Raw genomic sequence first — 23,027 nt, 5'->3', positions numbered from 1 at the left:
GGTCAGCAGGACGAGGACGGGGACGAGGTAGGATTCTGTGCCGTCACAGAAACGAATAGCAACGTGGTCAGATGTGCCACCTCTTAGTGATGGTCCAACATGGATGGGGTTTTTTGGGTGCTGTCCCAGTTCAGCATTACCAAATGTCAAGCAGAGTCAAGGCTGGGATTTCTAAATAGCATCAGCACAGATGCAGAGCAGATGCTTGTCCAGCTCTACATTCAACTCTTCCAAGCCACCCAGGGCTTTCTTCCTCTCGTTTTCTCCTTCAGATCTGTCCACTTCAGCTCAAGTTCTCGAGGTCCTGCTATGAAGTCCCTGTAACTCCTTTTCCATCGTCCCTTGGCCCTGAGACACGGCCACCAGAAGCACATGCAGCACCTGGGATGGGGATGCACAGTGGACGCACCCCGCAGCACAGTGGCAGCCCGTTTCACTCTCCATTCCTTTCTCCGTAACTCCTAGGATGGCCACTGCCTTTGTGATCACTGCTGACATTTCCACAAACAGCCTGCCTTACCTCCACAGCTTCCTTCCAGAGAGGTAATAGCTCATTGAGACTGTGCTGCTGTATAGGTACAGCCGCTGCTGATTTTTTTCCATCTGCAGTTACCAACAATGAATTCCCTCTGCCATTTCATCACCTGCACGCTGCAATCCTCTGGCATTTCTTCGCAGTCAGCTTTTGTCGGCACTGTTCTGAATAATGCTGTTGCCTTGCAAGTTTTGTTTCCATCTGCTCCCTTTGCCAGTGTTTGTGGATCCGCTGAACAACAGGAGCCCTACCACGAGACCCCTGCCCTAGAGCAATTGGATTGCCCCTTCTCACAGTTAGATTCATAGAATCACAGAATGGTTGGGTTGGAAGGGACCTTACAGCCCACCCAGCCCCAACCCCTACTGTGGGCTGGCTGCCCCCTACCAGTTCAGGCTGCCCATGGCCCCATCCAGCCTGGCCCTGAGCACCTCTAGGGATGGGGCACGCACCCAATACCCTACATCACATTGCCTTCTTCAGATATGGGATTCACCAGCATGCCAGCTGCTCCGTCCTGCCTGCTGGAGGAGCTTCATGGCCCCATATCATCATTCTGAGGTTAGCAGCAGGCCCCTCTCCAGGCCTGTGTGTTGTTGCTTTAACAATCAGAGGGATGGAAAAACAAAACCCTTTACTGTCTATTGTTAAACTTTACTGTCTAATGTTTTAATAAACAGTCAACTTCTTCCTCTGATCGTTAAATCAGCAGTAAAGCAGTATGGAGACGGGTTTATGAGATCCTATCTGCATCACTAACATACAAATGTGAGGTCTTGGCAGCTGTGAGCAGCTACACCCCATCACATGGCTTCCTGCCTGCTTCGAGGGCTGGATCCGCTGCGGGTTTGGAAGAGGTACAGCTCCTCCTGCCTGCTGGGAGATGGGCAGAAAGAGACCTCACAAGGGCCCTGCTCACCCTTCCCCACCAAACTCCACACCTGTGGAAAGAAATTGGTGCAGACAGGACGACTGCCCCATCCCCAGGAGGGGGACGTCCTCCTTGAGAAATCAGACAGGGGACATCAGCCCAGAATGGGACAGGGTGTATCCTGCTGTACGCCCTGCAGCAGCCATTCCGGCTCCATGCTCTGCAGCAGTAAAGCCAGGCTAATGAACTCGAGTGCCACACAGTCAATGTCGAAAGAAACTTCAACCCTTTGTTATCTCTGGGATGATTTGTGTTTGCCTGATAGCAATAACCCCCTTTAATCTCTGTTTCTCCAAGCATCCCCAGCCTGCAGCCCTGCAGCTGTGTGCCGCGTGGCTCCGAGCGCAAGCAGCCACGGTGGTCTGCGTTCATTCCATGCAGGGCTCACTTCTAAACACTTCCCAAAAAGTATATCTGGCACTTCTCCTCCAAGAGGAATAATGATTGCCTTACCCACCTCCAAAGTAATTTTTAATAGATCACAGTTGTTGCATCAACTTTGATCACCCAAACGAGGGATTTATCTCCTTGGGGGTGGCTCTGTCAGCAATAGACACCAGGTTTCCTGCCTACCACCATTTGTGGGCTGTTGCAACCATTTGTCCAGTCATAAAATTATTAGCACATTATCCCTGGGCAACGACTCGCAATTTTCTCTTTTTATTACTCAATAAACAGTTTGGAACCCAACCCCCCAGAGTGAGAATAGAAACTAACCCACTACTTACACATCCATAAGCGATGCCACAAGGAGAGAAGGTGTAGGAACACAGAAATGCTACAGAATATATGTATATAAATAAAAGAAGACAAGTATCTTGCATGATTTTTGTCATAATGGAAGTAAAATGTGGCTTAGGACATCTGCAAAGGAATAAGGGAATAGAGTCAAAGCTTGGAGAAGACTCACACAAGAGGGCTGCTGGCACAAGATTTCCTCCACCCTGGTTTTCTATATGTTGCCCCAAGTGCTAACGCTTCCTATTGAGCAGGTCTGGGTGCCCAGAGGGCACTGAGGAAAAAAAATTCAGCACATAGTTGATTCAGTGTAGCTGTATTAATTCCAGCTATATTATAGCTATTTATTTCCAGCAAAGGCTAGGGGAAGGGGCTTTTGTGGAGGAAGGGGATTTTCTAAATGAAATAGAAAAGCAGTTTATGGAGAGTGAAAACTGGTCCCAAATCCAAGTCTAATTGAATAAGAAATAACCTGGATGCTTTCTTTCCATTCATAAGCTTGTTAAAATTCTGAAAGTATGTACATATAATCTTACATTTACTAAACAAATCTATTCCGTTTTTTTGTTTCAGCGTGACATTTTCTATTTCAAAGCTGACCTATTTTGAGGAGTAAGAAAATTAGCTGAATTCCCCAAAATCAAAACACTTCATACTGGTTGAATAAAATATCAGGAGGCTTCTTTTTACCCTCTCTCCAGAGAAGTACGCTCCTCGCAGGGGGGGGTCTTCCAGAATGGATTTTATTTATCCTTTTGAAGTCCACTTCAGCCATAGAACAGGGGGAAAAAAAGCCTCCAGACAATCTGCACAGCAATGATTTCCAAGCTACATTCATGTTCAAAATCGTTCCCATGGATTTGGGATATAGGAATTTGAAGCGTAGGTAGGGGTTGATGAACGGAGTGATGGATTTTGCCTGGAACAAAGGTTTTTTGGGGGGCACTATCTCACAGAAAAGAACCAAACACAGGCTACAGTGTCCTACTGGCTCTCAGAATCATCACTGCACTTTGTTGGCAGCTTTGGAAATCAAGGTGAGTGGAGGCTGTGTATCACATGCCAGCCTGCCGGGCCAAACTCTGGATGAAGTCACTCACAGTGCAGGGGCAGCTTGTCAAAGTCATTCTTCTAATGTTTTGAACACTTCCCCTGCCAGTATTTGATTAAAGAGATTTTTAATCAGCTCAAGACATCTTGCACTATGGCTGATATTGGTGTGAGAGGGAATAAATAGCTCTCAAACATCTCAAAATCCAAAGATACATGTTAGAGGATCTGTGCAAGACTGCCTGTTGTTTTTGGAGATGCAGGTTAATAAGGATCACTCACTCTCTGGCAATACTTCCAGTCCACAAGAAGCAGCCCTTAACGTAGCTGGGGAAGGCTGTCTCACAGAAAGGTCTGGGCAAGCTGACATGGCAGGAGGTTTTCTTCCTCTTTTCTTTGGAGCCATCCTATGCCACTCTCCTCCTCTGCAACAACGCCGGGCTGGAGAAAAAAATAAACCCATTTGCGTTACGATTTGCACATCTCAGAGCCTTTGCTCCAGGCTGCCCGCAGGCACAGCTGGCCAACTCAGTGCCTTCACCAGGTTTCCTTGACGATGTCTAAAATATTTTCTTTCTAAAGCTGGACTCCGAAGCACGGATCCTGTCCTCGCGCCAGGCCTTGCAAACCCGGCCTCCGTTTGAAGTCAGTTGCCTGAATTTGGGATGGAATGAGAACCGTGTCGCTTTCTGACGGCGGAAGGCAGAGGCTCAACTTCCAGAAACTTTTTCACAAAGGGTTGTGTTGGGACTGCGCAGCGCAATCAGTGCATGAGCTGTTAACGTGGAGCTCATGATTGCTCGTAGCAATCACGGGGTCTGAAAACACAGCAGGATTCAAAGGAAGATCAGCCACTCACACAAGGTAACAAGGACATCTTAAAATGAGCAGCTATTGAATTGGGATTCAGAGCTAATTTATCCCAAAGGAAGGTTATTTGTTAACTGCCTCTTGAAGATAGAGCTGGAGGAAGGGTGACAATTCCTCTTCACAGCCACCCCCAAGGATTATTCTTTCTCATCTGGAACGAAAAATAAAGCTTCTTGAAGGTGGGGGACAGGAACTGCAGGCAGCAGCACAGATGCTGCAGGATCACGTCTCTGTTGCCTCAGTGAGACAGATTCTCCAGCCCCAGAATCCAGGGCTGACCATCTCCTGAATCAGCTCTCATTGCCCAGATCCTGAGTCTCACTAGCTCACTCTCTGCCCCATTTCCAACTCTCTCCCTTCCACACAGCACTCTGAATTCAAAAGGCCTCCTTAGAAACAGATGGGTGGTATTCAGTTGCCAAAGCACGAAGACCTCATTCTGTTTGGGCTGTCCAAGGGTATTCCTCACAGCTTGTTGCCACTCCAGATGGGCAGCAGCATCCCAAGGATGCTGATCTGTATTGGCATCTACTGTAGAGATGATGGGTACCCGTGTCTGGTACCAACCACTGTGGATAGGTGCACTCCTAGCCCAGCCTCTGGGGCTGGCAGTGAAGAGGAACTGCAGCCCTCTCTTCTGCTCTATCAGAAACTCTTCAAGAGGTGGTTAACAAATGACCCTCACTTGGGATAAATTAGCCAAATAACGGGCACTTGAAAGATAGAAGAGCCTCTTATTTAGGTAAGAAAGTGTTTATTCTCTCTCTAACGACTCCTACTGACACCACTAGCTGACGGTGATCAAGATCAAAGTGAAAACACTGGACTGACAGTGCCTGTGCTCCTCATTAATGTGTGACCTCCAGCAGGAAGGCTAGCTTATGCACCACCCTCATCTCCACACCTGATGAGCCATGCACATGACACCAGAAGCAATGCTGCAGCCACTCCCAAATACTCGAGAAAGCCTTTGAAGCCAAACTGTCAGGACTGGTGAGAGCAGCCCCATCAAGTCCAAAGGGAGATTAACCAAACTCATGACATTGCTCCTTCGCTACCATTGCCACTCACTTGCTTCGATGAGAAGTCAGATCATTGATCACTTGCTTGGCCCTTTGTTGGCCAGTTCCAGAAGTCAGAAATGTCACAAATCCATCAGTCCTTACCTGGGCCCTGCTTACCTCCAGGCCCATGCACACTCAGAATGTTTCCACGTAGGCACTATTTCACCATTTCGTAAAGTTTCCTCCTGAGGATGACAGAGCCAGTCAAATGAAGTCAGTTCCCTAAAAGATCAATGATACAGTGGTGAGATGCAGAGGTTCACTTTGAACCTCTCTGGGCGACTGTGAAAAGTCAGGAATCAGTGAGTGAGAAGCAGGGCTATATCCTCCTTGCCAAGTGGGTCAAGCTCCTCATTCAAACCACCAGCCCCATCCAGACAGTGCTGAGCATCCCTTTGAACCATTCACTTTAACCATCCATTCTAACCATTCATTCTAACCATCCAATTGCCCTACCAGACAGAAATAATTTAACACCCTAAAACCCGATGTAAGGGGACCACGGTGTGGATAAGGCACAGCCACGGGAAGCACAGAGCCCCAGAGCTCTGCTCCAGAGGCAGCAAGACAACTCTGAAAGGGAGCAAAGACAAAAATGAGGCTGAGAGCAGCAAAAATAAATCAGTGACAGAGTTTCACACAAAGACAAATGAAGTTGAAACCCATCCTTGTTTATTTTAATGTTTGGAATGTTTCCGAGGTGATTTATGCCCCCACTTGAATGTATTTTTCTCCCTTTGTCTTTCTCTCTCCCCTCTTTTATTTATTTATTTTTATTTTTTTAACAGAAAAAAATATATATATTTGGGAGTTAATTGGATTTCCAGGCTTTGCAGCCAGACACTGTAATTGATCTCTGAAGAGATGGATTTGTCAGTTGGCTGGGCATGCATTTGACAACACGAGAAGAAAGGAATGAGGAACTCCCCCTGCGTGCAAAGCCAAGGTGTGTTCCCATGGCTGAGCCCCTCAGCACTGCCTCAACCTGTGCCACTGCTGCCCCACTTTTCTATCTTTGCCCCGTATTGCCCAGTCAGCTTGTGACTTTGGGCCCCTTCAGGTAAGATACCCGTGAGATCTGAACAAGATAATCCCCTTACTTAAAGCTGTGTCTCAGAGGGTGCATCTTGGCTTCTGTGCCACAGCAGCTCCTCGAAGCTCCAGCAAAAACACATTGGCTTTCATCCAAGACATGGGATACTCCTTGCTTTCCCAGTCCCTCTCCATGCCTTGCAACTCTTATTTCCAAAGCATGGATGCATAAACAAAGAGTCCCCACAACTCTAGCTCCTGCCACCAGCCAGCACTGCTCCACACCCCAGCTCAACCCTTAACCCATCTCTGCTCTCAGCAGGCAGCACCTTCTGTTGGTCACAGCAGACTGATTCAGAGAAGGCACTGAGTTGGAGGACAGGAGCAGAGTGTGCCCAACTGCTTCTAGCCACGCTTCCCATTTCACCCAAGCAGTTTCCAAGCATCCCCACCAAGTCAAGCTCACGCTGACTAGCAGCACAACAAACCTTTGGCCATGCCCAGTGTGTTCAGATCATAAGGATCATGAAATCCCCAAAGTTTGGGCTTGAGAATATGCTCCAAATAGCTGAGATGGCTGTATACACAGAATCACAGTGACATTTCTCACTTCCCACCAAGCCTCTGCAAGCAAAGAGGGGTTATTTCTCTGTTATATGTAGCAGAGAAATTTAAATTCTGGTCTCATCTTAGCTACTGCAAAAGGTCTGATCCTGCTGCTTTGAACAGAGCTCTATTGGAGGCTGCTGCTTTTTAAGGTTCCTCATTCAAACCCGTCATGGCCACGTGCTCTCTGCTGCCCATCTCCACAGCAGATGGCAAGCAGCCGTTCCCGACAGAATGCAGCAAGCTCCAGCACTCCCGTGGGGAATTCAAGTTTGCACAGATCTCTGCAGGTGATTCCACATGGGAACTCGGCACAAAACGAGCATGGGGAAAAAACTTCAAGAATGGGCAAGAAAGGCATTTCTGGGAGCATGTTTGGCAGGGTGAGTTCTGGCTTCCCCAGCAGAGCATCCTTCTCCCATCACATAGGTATGCACTTAAGCCCCACTTGACTTTGGTTATCTAGGAGATTGCCACATCCTAGGGCGAAAGCACTCTGCAAATTTTGTCTCCTTAATGCAAAACCCGTCTCATTTCACATTTGGTCATGGATGCCCCATCCATGCATGCATTCAAGGCCAGGCTGGATGTGGCTCTGGGCAGCCTGGTCTGGTGGTTGGGGACCCTGCACATAGCAGGTGGGTTGAAACTAGATGATCACTGCGGTCCTTTTCAACCCAGGCCATTCTGTGATTCTACGATGCATCCTAAATCCCAAGCCACTGGTACAGCTCCCAAGGAAGCCAGTGAAAAAACATCAGCCTTTCTGAGCCAGAGACCCCTTTCTATTTGCAAGCAAGTCAAAGGAAGGCACCAGATTCCCATTCACCTGCCAGCTTGCCCAGGAGATAAGGAATTGCAGCCCTTTTATCTGTTACAGCTCTGTCTGAAAAGCCTGGCAGAGCCTGCTCCTGTGTGAGTTAGTTGCACTGTGCTGATGTTTTGCTCCTAGAAGCAGCCCTATAATAATTGACCCAGCTTTTCTGTGCTGCTGACACCACCTGGCACGGCCTGGCAGAAGGAAGCACTGCGTTTGCACAATGCATAATTAAATACAGAGCTAACTTCCATGGGAAGCTGCCGTGGCCAAGAATTTGTGACATTTTGGAGGGGAAGCAGGCATGTGTGCGGATAACAAGAATAGCCAGAGTAACGACAGCTAAATACCAACATGCCTGTTGACAGTGCTATTGATATGGCAGGCAGCCTCCCGTTATTGGAGATGATAAGCATATCTACCATGTGATGGATCTGCCTTCTGCTGCCTCTCCCATTGCAATGGCTGCTTGTGGCATCGCTCAGAGAGGTCAGAGCTGTGTGGGCACTGCAGATCCCCACTTCTAGTGTTGTTTTTTTTTTATTCTAGCGCATGTGTTGAAAATATTATGCAGCTTTGTTTTGTTGTTGCTTGCACTGGATATAAAACTCTGTGCGACGGGAGCGTTCCAGAATTGCAAACCTTGTTTATAGGCAGGAATATTGCTTTGTGCAGGTGTAAGGTATCACTCACGGCAGCATTACAGCTCCTACACACTGTGACAAGGAAGCAGCTCGCAAACGGTCACGCAAAGGAAAACATCTGTTACAAGCTAGCAGGTACACAGATCATCAGCAAATTGCACAGCTTGCGCCTGATTTTCCCCTTGCTTTGTTTCGCAGCTTGCAGCAGTGCAGCTCAGGAGCAGGGGGGACGTGGTGAGCGCTGCTGGGGCCGTGCAGCCCCAGGGCCGTGCCTGCAGATGTGTGTTGTGCCACTTCTGTTTAACTCGGGTGCACTTCTTTTTGCCTCCACCTCATGCACAGCAGATTTCCTGATATCAGCTGGACCTTCCCATCTGCTCTGTGTTACAGAGCTTAGATCAGGAAACAGCAGGATTCTGTTTCCATCAGACAGGATCTGTGGTCGATCTCCAGCCAGCCTCAGCACTCAGCCGTGCTTCCCATCATTGCATGCAATGGTCAGAAAGGAGGATCCCCCTGCGCCCTCCTGACCACCTACTGCCCACACTCCCACCCATTTAGATGGACTCAGACAGCCCTCAGCATTGGTTGTCATCAAACCCCTCCTCCTGCTCAGCCTTCACATCCTTGCCCCACCAAAAGCTCTTGCTCTATCCTCTATCCTATCCCTGGAGGTGTTCAAGGCCAGGTGGCATGGGGCCCTGGGCAGCCTGGTCTAGTGTTAGATATGGAAGTTGGCAGCCCTGACTGTGGCAGGGGGTTGGAGCATCATGATCCTTGTGGTCCCTTCCAACCCAAGCCATTCTATATGTTCTGCTCCCATCCATGGAAATCCTCCCTGCATCAGGGGGCCAAAGGTTTAACTTTGCATCTTCTTTCTAAATATGTATGTGATCTTTCCCCCTTGAGCAAAGTAAAGAGGGGGCAGGAGGAGAGGAGCCATCTCTGGCCCCACCGTTCCATCACCTGCTATGAACTGTATGATCCTGGAGCTTCTGCTCCCACCAGCTCTCCGTCAGACACATCAATGCCTCCAGCACGTGATTTGTCATGTCAGAGGAGTTCACCACTTCTGGCACCAAGCAACACAACTTATTAAGTCTCAGACACACACCTTAGCAATCGATGGGAATTTCAACTGCAACTTCATTGAGAAAAGGATCAAACCGTTTAAAATCCCATCCCTCAAGCAGAGCGGTCTTGCACTCTGCAGAAGCCCTGTGTAAACACTGGGGCTTCATCAGCATCTGCTTCGTGGGATGGGGGGCAGGGGTCACCGCACACAGTCTGGAGAGACCCTTTGTGAGCCACCATGCAATTCCTGTCACCCCAAATTGGGGTCACAGATGGTGAGCTCGGACTGGAACTGGCTCAGAGGAAGACTATCTGGAGCAGCAGAGCAAAGGTGGCCTTTTTACAAAAGTCAGCTGCTGGGAGAGCCCGAATTGTTAGTCTAAGAAAATGAAGGTGGAGAGGTGATAAAATTGTTCTCTCTCCATATATCAGGGGGTTGAACATGAAGGAAGAGAAAGTGCTGTTTAAGTTGGAAGGACAACATCAGCAAAAGGTCACAAACTGACATTGAATAAATTCAGGTGAGAAGCTAGAATGAGGTGTTTTACTGTCCAAACAATTAGAGGGAAAGCTAATGCATTAAGAAGGGGTTTTTCAGCTTAGGGAAATGGTGAGAAGCTTCACTGTCTGCAATAGCAGAAGGAATAGGGAGAAGGACTTGATGGCCTGGGGGTTCTGCAGAAGCAGTGCTTTTGCTTTTAAAACAGCACTGCTGTAGCCATGCAGACCAAGAAGGGCAGAGAGGCAAGGTGTGCTTGGAGCAACAATCCATTTGTACAAGGTCAAAACGATTTAATTGGAAAAACGTGACGAGTTTGAGACTTGGGTCCAAATTGGAGCAGTAAAAATCAAGGTGAACACAAATCAAGAGACTGTGATAATACATAGGAGCCTGAGGGCTGGATTCCACCCCTCCAATGGGTGCTGGGGTGAGAGAAGGCAGCTTGGAGCAAACACCAGCAGAAAGTGCCCGTTGCCATGCCAGTGCCAGCTGTCCTGTTGCAGCCCATGGAAATCCATACAGAAAATCATTAAACAATTACAACCTCTATTGAAAGAGGATCATCCTTGGAAGATGCTCCTCCAGAAGCCGCCGCTCGCCCTGACTCATCAGAATAATGGTCAGAAGGTCATTTCGTAGATCAACAAACATTAAACAGTGAGATCAAAGCAAATCAGGGAAACAAAGTGAGCCAATGCCACGCCGCCAACAGCTCCGTGCAAGCTTAGAGCCACGCACCATATCATGTCCACTGCAATGTGCTGCTTCCACCAAAGGCAGGCACCCCATTAAAAAAACACTCAGTATCAGCTCATCAGCCTGGGAGAGGAAATAATCAGAAGATGATAGAATGGCTTGGGTTGGAAGGGGCCTCAAAGATCATCAAGTTCCAGCCCCCCTGCTGCAGGCAGGGCCACCAACCTCCATATCTAGCACTAGACCAGGCTGCTCATCCAACCTGGCCTTGAACACCTCCAGGGATGGGGCATCCAGAGCTTCTCTAGGCAGCCAGTTCCAGCACCTCACCCCTCTCCTGCTAAAGAACTTCCCCTTGATATCCCACCTAAATCCTCCCTCCTTCAACTTAAAACCATGCGCCTGAAAAAGTCACCCAGCCAAGAAGGCAAGGACTAACGCATGGGTTGATTTAACAGGCAGTTTTATCACTCCCTACTGACAGAAGCCTCTCTCGTTTGGAAGGTGCTTAAGCACCTGATTTTGGTTAGGCTTAAGTATCTTTCCAAAGCTGGCCCTTCGTGCAGAACTAAGATAATCCATGAAGACACAGCAACTCACTCGCCTGTGCTAAATCAATCTCACTTGTTATTTTATTCAGCGTAAAAAAGTTCCCAGGGATCACGTTTCTACCAGAAGTTGTTAACAATTTATAACTATCACCTTAATCATTAAAAACAAACAATGGGAAAGAAAAATCATTAAATTAATCCCTGATCCAGAATCCCAGGAGAGAAAATGAATTATTTTTCAGGACTGCAAGAATTAGAGGCCGACCCTCCAGATCGTGCAGAAACAGGAAGAGCAAGCGTACCCATCCTCTGCCAGACAGCATCCAAGGCTGCTGAAGGAAGGGGGGTTTTTTTGTATGCTTTGAAGCTCTTTCTCATTCTCCAAGGAGCCTGGCAATCACATTGTGATAGAGCAAGGCTGAGCCTTTCAAGCTTTTCAGAGTTATTTCCAAAAGAGCTGAGCATTGCAGCTGGTGTATGGGAGCTGCTGGCTGTAGCACGGTGAGTTCATCCTGAGCATGGTGAGCAGAAGCTCCATCCCAGGACCACCACATGCACCCAGCACCACCACCTACTGCCCCTGGGCTTCTGCTACAAGCATGGCTCCAAGCCCACAGACTTATCAGGTGTGTGGTTCTTTTATTGTGTACCCACAAGTAATTGCAGGTGATAACGGGTCTGAGGCAGGTATGAAAGATGGGGGAAGAAGACACACAGCCCAGCTAACTGAATGTGGTGCTGGAACTGGATGCTGTAGGGTGAGGCATGGAAAGTTCAGGACTTTTTCCCACCTGGCAGAAGGAAACATCCTTCTCCTTTATCAGCTGGGATCACTGACCCCCTAACCACACCGCCAACCCCTCCTGGCCATCCCCACCAGCGCCAGCTTCTCCTCCCTCCGCACCAGCGCTGACCTTCCCACCATCGAGCCCTCCGTCACGGTCCAGCTGGGGCAGCCACATCTCCACCCAACACAAATCAATGGGGCCATCACCTCGCTGGGGCGAGGACGGGAAGCGAGCATCCCAGCGGGCTGCCAAAGCCACTTCCTCGGCCATGCTGCCTCGATCTGGGCGGGCAAGCAAGGGGAAAGCTGGTGGAAAAACTTGGGCAGGGGGGCGGGAAATGGGGGCCTTCGCTTTTCAGGCTGTTAACTGTAATTAGCCTGGTTTCTGAGATGTAATTATCTCGCAATCTCAAAGCAAACACCCCGGAGGAAATTGCACAGTTAAAGACAGCGTGGCATTAAAAATAAATTATGAAGAGTCCTGCCCGCTATTGCTACGGATCTGTCAGCATTTTCTCTCAAAAAGCCCCTGCTTGGGGGAGCTGGAAGCATCCAGCTGTGACTTTCCATGCCAAACTGTCTGCCTAGACATAGGATCGTGGCATGTCCCTGTTGTGATGCAGAAATTAAAAACAACAGCCCCCCCCCACCCCCCCAAATCAGGCAAAATTCAGCTTTGTCACAGTCCAATTACAAAATCACAGCGCTTTGGGGGTGGGGAGGTTGTTTTGTTTTTTGTTTTCTGTTTTTTTTTTTCTCCACGGAGGAATTAAATTCTATAGGCTATTTAATACAGTGCACGAATAAAATGTGCTAGGTGTTCAGAAACAAGTCAGCTGCTAGCAGATCACAATACTCCTCCTTGCAGAAGGAGCTCCCAAACCACTCTCGCTACCCTTATTATTGCTGCTGGAGTGATTTCCAGAATGAGGATGGTGCTTCATGCCCAAACTGCCACACCAGGACTCATCTCAGGAGTTAGTTTAGTGTGAGTGGATCTCCCTTGCAGTCCTTCACTTGGAGGACTCCCTGTGAGGCTCCAGCCCATAGAGCTCAGCCTCTGGCTTCATGCAAGCCACCGCTCTGCAGTGTCTGGCTGGAGAAGAGATGCAGGAAGGAAGGGAGAGCTGGCTTTAAAAGCAGTAAGGGACACACCACGACACCTCCTCAATATCAGCAGGGAGATGAAACTAGATGGACTAGATGGCCTCCAGAGGTCCCCCAAATGTAAGGATTTTATGAGACCCAAAACAACCATCCCCAAACCATCATGCTCATTATGCTTCATTCACTCTGCCAGAGCTGAGGAGGTCAAGGAATTCCCAGCCCTATGAGCCCACCAGGGCTCCCAGAGTACACTCACAGTCCACCATCCAATGTCATAGAATCTCACAATGGCTTGGGTTGGAAGGAACCTTAAGGGCCATCTAGTTTCAACCCACCTTCCATGGGCAGGGCCACCAAAAACCAGATCAGACTGCCCAGGGTCCCTGATGGAGAAGAACTCAAAAGACCCCAGTCTTGCCTTTCAGCAGAAATACCATTTCTCTGTGGACTCCTGCAGGTGGGCTCCTCCAGAGCACTGCCCAGTGCTGTGGATAATTAACAGATGCTTCTGGAGTGCAAAAATGCAACTGCCACAGGGCTTCCTGCTGCTCTAGCAGCACCGATCCCCACTTAGTTAAATCTCTCATACTTCTTACGGTACGAATCAATCCCACCATCTCTCCTCTCCACATATCTCGTCACTCACAGGATGCAAAGAAGAATCCTGGAGAGCCCATTAAAAGCCACTCGACTGGAAAATAGTTTCTGGCCTAATTCTAGCACCAGGGTCTTAGCTGGGGAGAGAAATCTGACAGCAAGAGCGCGCCTGTGGGGAGCAGAAGGCATAGCTGTTAACTACTTCACCAATCTAATGTATAGCACTCTCCAAGAGCAATTAATAATTAATATTCGTAGCCTGCTTAAATCTGTTGACTCTGTAAACCACAGCCTCTCACTTAAAGGACTCTCGGAATGCTGAGACAAACTGAAGAATATCCCCCCACGGAGAGACTCCACATAAACAGCTCCTCAGCCCTACTTTCAATCCCTCTGCCTCTCTTGCCTTCTTTATCTTGTTTAATTAAGAGAAATTTCTTAGGAACAGCTCTTACAGAGGTGGATGGAAAGAGCTGGGTCTCTGCTCCTTGCGATGCTATACCAGTGCTATCATGGGAGAAGAAAGGCATTGGGTTGGTACAGGATGCTGAAGTCACTAAGTCCAATGCCTCTCAAAGGAAATGCTCACATGCTCCCAGGCCACACACACATACCAGAGTGAAGCTCTGCAGGACAACAGGGTAGTGCTCTGTAGCACTGGTCACCCTACAGATGGACAAACGCTGCCGACAGATGGTAGCCTTGTCTCCTTTCAGGCACTTGGGATTATCAGCCAAGGTAGATTATCAGATTTAAGGGTTTGCAAATAGATTTATCAGATTCTGGAGTTGGGTTTATTGCCTCAAAGATGAGTGAGCACTTTCTGAAGACCGAAATGAATCACTTGAGCATCGCAGCACAATTTACAGAAGCTCCAAGCCTACTGAAGCTCCAGCTGTTGCCAAGCAATTCCAATGGAGAACACTGAAGCTCTGCCCACTTCCCTCAGTAATGGCTGACCATAATAAGATGATAAAAAGGCCCAAAGCCCTCCCTTATTATTCCACAGTAAATCTTCAGTACAGCTCCATGCCTGCTCTCCACCAGCACTCAGACTCACTGCAAACCCTGTATCACGATGGGAGATCAAGACATGCAAAGTAAATGCACAGAACTGGAAAGGCTAAAGGCAGCAAACATCCAGTTCACTGCCATCATTCCAACCAATCCTCTCTCCTATGCCATTACCCCTAATCCAGTTTGTCCTCATTCATGGCTGCAAATGTAAAGCAGTTTCCCCAGCTCCCAGCATTGTCACCATCTTAATCTGAGTTTCAGCCACCAAAAGATGCCTGATGTCTAGGCACAAGGTCACAGTATCTGTGAGGTCAGGGTCATATCAGCTGATAGGGCTGCATATCAGCAGCATGCTGATGAAACCACTACCACTACAAGCTACCAGGCTTGGTAACCTGCTACACATTGCTAGGCAGAGAGGAGGAATGGAGTAGAACAGGTTCCCTTGATGGGAACCATAATTACTGAGGAATCTGATTGCTATACATGTCCCAAACCAGAAGAGTGCTATGATTTGGGCCAAAAATTAGGCACATTTCTGAATCTGGGCTATCCAACCACCCAAATTGCTCTAATTTTGTCTTAGGGGCTGAGCAGAAGCAGAGTCCACTTTTTTCTTCTGACTTTAACCAAGATTTGAAGCTCTTACTATCTTACAAATATCACACGTTGGGGTAATAGAATATACAGACTTACAACTTGTTCTGTCACAGATTTGGGTCTTGCATTGTATGTGTATCTTATTTGCTCTCTTGCAACCCAAGTTTGGTAGAACGTGAAAAGTTCTTCTTTCATTACAAGCAACGTCATCCTCTTACCTGTGTTATGAATTATATTTAATCACAGCCACCATTTAATCTGGTGATATTTTTCTAAGATACACAGAAGTTTAAATCAGTAAGTCACACATGTAATTTTCTACCTTATTTTCCACATAAACTCTACTATTTAGTTTAATCAGCATGCAACAAATACAATTCTATTGAAAATTGTTTTTCTTTCACAAGTGCAGCCGAAAAAGGCCTGCTAGCTAGCATTTAGGTGAGAGCACACCTAAATATACCTAATATCAGGAAACAGTTACACCACTCTCTTTGAATTAATAATTTGTATTTAGAAAAGGTGGGAAAATGCCCATATTTTTCCCTTGCTTGCTATATAAGCTAAGGACAACCAGTGTGATTCCGTGATTACCCTGGCAGTGAGGAACCAAGCCTCATGAGGATGAACCATGGAAGAATGTCACAGTTCTTACATAGGGGCCCCAAAGATCAGCAGGAGGGGGAAAACAAACCAACCAACCTTTCTTGCCATTTGTTTCTCTGTGTTTGTGCACGTTGTCTTTGCACTCTAAGCAAATCAGATCTTTCCTCTGGAGTCTCATAGTGAGCTAGATAAGCAACAGCTCTGGTTCCCCCAAGTATTTTTAAATACTTTTTTTTTTTTTTAACCTGACTTCGTATGAAACATATTACTCCAAATCAAAATGCTTCATTTGGTCACCAAGTACCTGTAAATATTTTTGGCAGATTTCAAGAAAAGGATACATGAGACTTGAAATCTGAAGTTCTCTGTTTTCATTAGAACTGGAAGGCTTCCGGATTACAAATCTCCTTCCTCTTCCCTCATCTGAAATGGGCAAAACCTAGAAGAATTTCTGAACGTTTTAAGGTTGGTGGATTTTAGGAGGGAGCCCACAGCAGTACCCTCACTGAAAGACAACCCACCCAGATTACCTGTTTTCAGTTTATGAAAGGAAACCCGCCGGATCCATAATATCTGCTGGGGCTTCCAACTGCTAATGGGAGAGGTGCCAGGAGCTCTCTTGAGCAGGCAGTGGAATTGCAGATTGCTGGACTCACCTTACAGCAGCTGAGTGCTGTCGGCTTAATTCCAACCTTTTCTCCTTCATCTGCAACCTCCATTGTCAGATCGATAGCATCTCTACACATCCAAGCAACACATTCTTACAGGAAGAGTTACTGGATCCTAGCGCCACGAGCAGACCTAAGATACACCAAACACAGAAGGAACACAGAGAAATGGCTGCCTTTACTCTCGTTCCTACTGATGCTGCCATTAAGAGCTCCCCAGTGCTCACCGCTGTGAATCTTGACACCCACCAGCGTTCTCTCAAAGCAATTCTTCTTCATGAAATCTCTGCTTCCCCTCCGCCCCCTCAGGTTCAAACCTACTGAGAACAACAATATTCCCCTGGAAGAAAGATAGAGTAGGCAAGGTTGGAGAGCATGAGGCTCCTTCTGAAAGCGGGCCCACAGCCGGCAACTCCGGACAACAACATCCATTTTGCTAATGACTGGAATAATGATGGCATTCTTGTTAGTAACTGTGGAGATAACAAGGCAAACACTAGTCGTAATTATTGTAAAATGTGCAGAAGGCAATTTAGAATAATAAATGTTTCAAATGCAGAGAGCACACGCACACAAAAGAGCCCGTCGTTAGCTGGAGCTCTCCGTCTGTGCCATACAAGGGCCCTCTTGATTGCATTGTTTGGAGGAACATGTCATGCATTTGGCTTGGATTCAAGAACGTTGTGTCCCTCTGCCCCAACAAGACAGCATCCTTCTGCACCACCAATGCCATGTCCCACTGCCCAGCAAGACTGCATCCCATTGCCCTTGCAAAGCCATGGCCCTTGACCCCAACAAGGCCATGTCCCACTGCCCCTGCAAGGCCACAACCCATTGTCCCAACAAGGCTGTGTCCCACTGCCCCAACAAGGCTGCATCCCACTGCTCCATCATGTTAAGCCACACATGCATGCTCCTCTGCTTACTGAACTGCAAGAGCTCCTTCTGGATTCCTGGCTGAAACAAAAAAGTCAAAGCTGACTCAAGGCCCTTGGGGAGGGGAGGAAGAAATTGATACCCACAGCAACAACAAGCACAGGGTTGTAGCGCTCCAGCATTTCTACAGGGCTGTGCTGGCAGTGGTCCTTGACAGCTGCAGCCACCGCCTTGCATGCCCTCCAAGTCTGATGTTGCACAAGGACATTTCTTTGCGGTGGTCTCCCCTCACCGTAACGCAAGCAGGCACTTGAGGTGCAACGTGACTCCTGGGCAGCAGTGAGAGAGGAGAGGCAGGAAAAAGACCCAGAGGAGAAGAAGGGTGGAGTGAGAAGAGGAGTCCAAAGGATGAGCAAAGGGGAAGAGGAAAGCCAAGGAGAAGAAAAGGGTGCCTGGGAGACTCTTGTTCGAAAAGCTAAAGAATCTCTGCCAAAGCAAACAGTTGGACATGTAGGGCTCTACACGTCTCTGGTTAATTTTGACCATCTGACATTTATTGAAATTGTTTCCCTTTGTGTTTTCCACGATGAAGTGGTTTTGTATTCCTGCCTTCTCTCCCTCGATCCAACATGCAGCTTCTGTCCTGCCTTCCAGCTCTCTCCTCCCTGCAGTAACTTTTGAGCAAAGAACACGAGTGTGGGAATGACTCCAAGAGGGGGTACCAGCAGTGGAAGTCAAGTATGTGCATACAGACAGCCATGATCCATGGACTCTGCCCTCCCTCCTGCTCACATCTGATGTACTCTGCCCTCCCTGATTCCCAGTCAGGGAAAGCAACAGACTGAGGAGAAAGATGGACAGAAGTTAGAAAAGGGAACTCAGCCACAGAAAAGCAAAGGAGAAAAATCTTTTAAAAGGTGCAATTGCAAAGTGATGACAGGCTGGTGGAATGGAATTAGCGGAGAGGAGGGCTCTGCTCATGTCCTCCTCTCCTTGGACTGCCCTGTGATTAGAAAGAAGCCAAAGGAGCCATTTTGCAGGGAACTTTGGCACCAGCTACTCTCCTGCATCAAGGGCGAGAGACTGAAATAATCAACATTTTCTGCAGAGCAGAAATGCAAACATTCAAATTCACATTTTAACTGACAGTTTCAGTCAAAATACATCAGCCTGACACTCTTCAATTAGAAGAGATTCACAGACTCCTTTCATTGCATAGCCTGCAGTCCCAGACCAGATTATACAGCCACGCTTCCATAGCTTGCATTTCCTGTAAGTCAGCAAGGCTCCTGCTGCACTCCCCAGTCAATTGCAAGGACTGGCTTCACAGCAAGCTTATCCCAACTAAAAGAATTAAGGCAACACAACTGCAAGGCTGGGGGAACACCTCTTTTCCTCCTTTCCATTACTCGTTGCAAAAGCCTCCCAAGTGAGCATACCCTGATGCTTTGCATGCTGCTGTGATGCTCCCAGTAGCCACAATGCTTGCAGGCTGCAGGCAGAAGCTCAGTGGCTCTGCTGGCACAAATTAGCAGAGCTGAAACTTTAGATCAGTGACAGAGTCTGCCTCCTGGGAGCAGTAAATTGCAGTGCTGGTCCCCAAAGACCCTCCTTGCCATTAAGTGATTAATGAATTCATTAACACCTCTAAGAACACAGGAAATATGACACAGACAGCCTGCTTAGGCTTTGCAAAGGTTTTTTTTCATCCTTTTTAAGAACAGCAGAGAATAGCAACTAATTAAGCTATAGGGCCCGTAGCAGCACTACTATGTTTATCCTTTGGGGGCAAGCAGAGTGGTGAGATTCTCTGTCTCATGCTCTGATCTGCTTTTATTTGACCCATAATGAAATGCTAAAAGAAGGGGTTATTGCTAAAAGAAGGGGTTATTGCTATTATAATATATTTCCCTTTGAAAGATGAAGGGGAAAAAAAGACATTTACTGCAATGGTTTTAAATGGGCTGCCTGGGAAGTTGGTTGAGTCACCATCCCTGGAGGTGTTGAAGAAATGTTTGGTTGCTGTACAAAGGGACACGGTTTAGTGGGGAAATACTGGCTGTACGAGGACAGTTGGACTGCATGATTTTGGAGTTCTTTTCCAATCTTGGTGATTCTGTGATTCTATGAAATGACTTTCCCAGCATTCCCAGTTCAAAAGTGGAATGGTCCCAGGAGAAAGCTGGAGGTAACTGTCAAGGCAAGGATAGGGAGAAGAAGGTCTGGTTTCCTGCTGAGCCCATGGTCTAGCTCCATCAGGAGGTCCCACCTGCAGCCAGGCAAGGTGAGCCACCCTGTGCAGGAAGGGATACAAACATTACCTACTCAGAGGGGACAAATCTTTATCTTGGGTTTGCTTGTTTGCACCTACAGGCTCTACTGTTATGGAAAAGATGAGATCCATCTCCACAGCCATCAATTACTGTGGAGCAGAAACTCCTCTCCATAATCACAGAATCACAGAATTGTAGGGGTTGGACGGGACCTCCAGAGATAACTCAACCATTATAACTCTCCTTCAATCCCAAATGACACCCAATGGCTTGCGCCATGGCTTTTAGCATCCTGTGAGACCTACATTGGGAACATGGGCTTGTGCTGCATAAGCACTTAGTTCTGGCATGGGGAGCCACATCAGCCTAAGGGGGCACAAGATGCTTTGTATGCAAGTGTTTGCATTTCTTCAGCATGAACAGAGTGAAGCCACTGTATGCACCTGCTGTGGGCAGCTATTGGGACTTCAGGAGGTTTGAAATAGTAGAGAATCAAGCCCAAAAGACAACTCACTTTCAAAGATGGATAGTAAATTGGAGGGAGTTCAGAGAAAGCCACTATGAAGATTAAAGGGCAGGAGGTATTGATTTACGTAGGAAGATCAAAAGAGCTATATTTGTATATAGTAGTTTAGCTAAGTGATGACTAAGTGTTTAAAGGGAAGAGTTTGAAGGACATAAACCAAATGAGGCACCATTAGGGTGAGTGCAGTGAAGAGAGTTTAACAGGACCAATAGAATGAAAGGAAAAGAAGGGGGAAAAGGGAAATCTCAGCTGCACGCCTGCTCTGCTGATGCTTCTTGGCAGGAAGTTGTCGACAGCACCACTGACACAGAAGTTTGGCAAGCCAGTGTCCCAGGGCACTTGAGGATCCATCCTGCACTTTGTTGCTTGCCCACTGCATCTCCTCTGCCAATGCAGCTCACACCACACCATGGCACATAGGGAGACTCTCAGGCAGGCTCCAACCATCCCAGCACGTGCGTTACCCTTCAGCATGGGGACAGTGAGAAACCTCAGACAAATTCTGAATCACGGGAGCCCTGTGACTGCTTTACCTCACTATCATGGAATCACAGAATCATTAAGGTTGGAAAAGACCTCTAAGATCCCCAACCCCAGCCCATCCCACCATTCCCACTGACCGTGGTCTCCACGGTTCTTGAGCACCTCCAAGGGCAGTGACTCCACTACCTTCCTGAACAGCTTGTTTCAACACAGACCAGAACAAAGCAGCTTCATGTCTTAAATCCACTTCCGAGTGCTCCACCGTCCTGCTCCTTGCACAAGGCCTACAGATCTCATCTCCAGATTTTAAGCTCGTTTAAACATTATTGGAGCTATTGCTTCTTGTCTGGAACTGGTGTTTGCAAAGCATTAAACTGATCATGGCACAAAACCTGACCCGTCTGCATGATCTGATGGCAACCCAGCTTGCAGGGGACTTGCTGCCTCACCCCACTCTCACACTACCCTCTCCTAACTGAGAGATGCCACAGTTGCAGAAATAGGACTGGGATCACATCCAGAACACCCAACCCTATCTTTCTCCTTGAGATAATTCAGATCCACTTGAGAAAAAGCTAGCTGAAGTGACTACGAAGTGACCTACGTCAGCTTCCCTCTGCGGGCTCACACTGACAGATGTCTCAACACTGCTTCCAAGAAGAGCAGAGCCAGGAGCATTCTGGAGACCAACACCTTGGAAAGAGTCCACGGAGAGGAACACTGTATGCACAGGACAGGCAGGATGCACGTCCTTCCCTTCCTGGGGGAGTCTGAGCTTAAGTTCCATGCTGGAAAGGCACAAGAGCGTGCAGGACGTGAGCTGGGAAGGACCTGGAGGCCAGATGTGTCACTGGACATACATGCAGCTGGATTTTTAAGCTATCTCATAGTTTGTTATCTGCTTACTGTGCTAAAAGCTGCAGCTGACCAACACATAACCAACCCTTATAGCCAGGATTTTTTCTCCTGACAGTGAAGAAAGGGGAAAGATAGGAGAGAAAGAAAATCTGATAAGACAGCCTGATTGAATTGCCCTGCCATTGCCTGGGATATCCCAAAAACTTGTTGGCCTGACTTCAGAGCCCAAAACCACCAACAAAAAATTTTTGCTCTTGGATCAACAGGGATCTCCAGACAGTTGAGATCAATGCTCTACTCTGCTCTCTGCCCACACCATTTGGCACCTTACCCACCATTTGCTGATGCTCTTGGCTGGGAACTTTTACAGGCAGCAGAAAGCGAGGTCATGTAATGAGGACACAGCAGGTTACAGAGGAGGGTCAATGAGATCAGCAGATACAACAGCCAGGACTCATGGCCTATACATTTAAACCCCCCTGACCCACAAAGTGCCAATGCAAAAAATCCACCTGCAATTGACGGCCCCTTAATCTGCAACCAAGCAGGGATCCATACCTGGATGAAGCAGATGATGTGATGCTGAGGCAGTTTTGTTCAACAGTACGTGGGCCCTCAGCCACAAGCTGGTCATCCCCAGACTACGCTGCCTACTTACATGACTGCTGCATGAAGAAATAAGTTCTGATGCAACCAAATGCAAGAGAACGCCTCTGGGAACAAAGAATGCAAATTACAGCCTCTTACAATGGGAGAGATTACTTCAGAAAGCTTCAGCTCCATGAGGACTAAAGATGTTTTCTGTGGAATAAGTGAATATTCATCTGAGTTTTCTCTTGCCATTTGCATCTGCTCCCTCTTCACCCTCCATTTTGCTCCTCTTTACTCCCTCTTTCACCCTCATTTACCTGACTCCTTGTGAAAAAAATACAACACTCTGGACTTTAACAAGGTCACAGCATAGCTCTGCATTTGCAGAGCACTTCCAAGAAATGCAGGATGTCTTAGGCAGAAAAACAACTGTCCCTCCTTCAGCAACCTCATGAGCCACTCAGACGTAGGGGACATCAGCACATCTCCTTTCACAAGAGCTGTAGGGCTATGGGAAAGAGTGCCTTGCCAAACCAGATTAACTTAGATTGCTGTAGGTGTGGGCTCAGTGGTGGTTGCATGACCCCACAATGGCACTGACTGACTGGGAACTGGTTGAGCAGGTGATGATGCTGAAGGACAAACCACATACAAGCAGCCAGCTTTACCTGATGTCTGCTCTCCCACAGCCTGTGCCCAGCCATTGGTGTCCTCAGAAGGAAAGGAGATACCAGGGAGCATCCAACTGGAGGCCACACAAATGGCTGCAAGGTGGAAAACCTAACAACTGAGCTCAGTTTGTTCAGCTTATTGAAGAGATGCTCGGAAGATCACAAGATGCCTAGGCATCTTAAACATGGAAATTTCCTAGGTTGCAGAGGATTTCCCAAGCTTTTGACAAAGTCATGGTGAGATTCAATGCCTGGAA

General features: G+C 47.7%; 2 long non-coding RNA genes across 2 annotated transcripts in view; both read right to left on the bottom strand.

The window, feature by feature from the left end:
- Nucleotides 1-23,027, bottom strand: part of LOC128082780 (uncharacterized) — an 85,315-nt gene that overhangs the window by 32,851 nt on the left and 29,437 nt on the right. The window lies entirely within an intron of this gene.
- LOC128082782 (uncharacterized) lies at nucleotides 952-22,235 on the bottom strand. The gene is made up of 3 exons (XR_008207842.1): nucleotides 21,255-22,235; nucleotides 16,481-16,625; nucleotides 952-5,410 (listed from the first exon to the last, which is right to left on the bottom strand). It is a non-coding gene; the product is annotated as an uncharacterized LOC128082782 (long non-coding RNA).

The sequence above is a fragment of the Tympanuchus pallidicinctus genome, unplaced genomic scaffold, assembly GCF_026119805.1.
Source record: "Tympanuchus pallidicinctus isolate F22 unplaced genomic scaffold, pur_lepc_1.0 scaffold22, whole genome shotgun sequence".
Taxonomy (NCBI): Eukaryota; Metazoa; Chordata; class Aves; order Galliformes; family Phasianidae; genus Tympanuchus; species Tympanuchus pallidicinctus.
The sequence above is the reverse complement of the archived record's forward strand: the minus strand, read 5'-3'. Positions and strand labels throughout refer to the sequence as shown.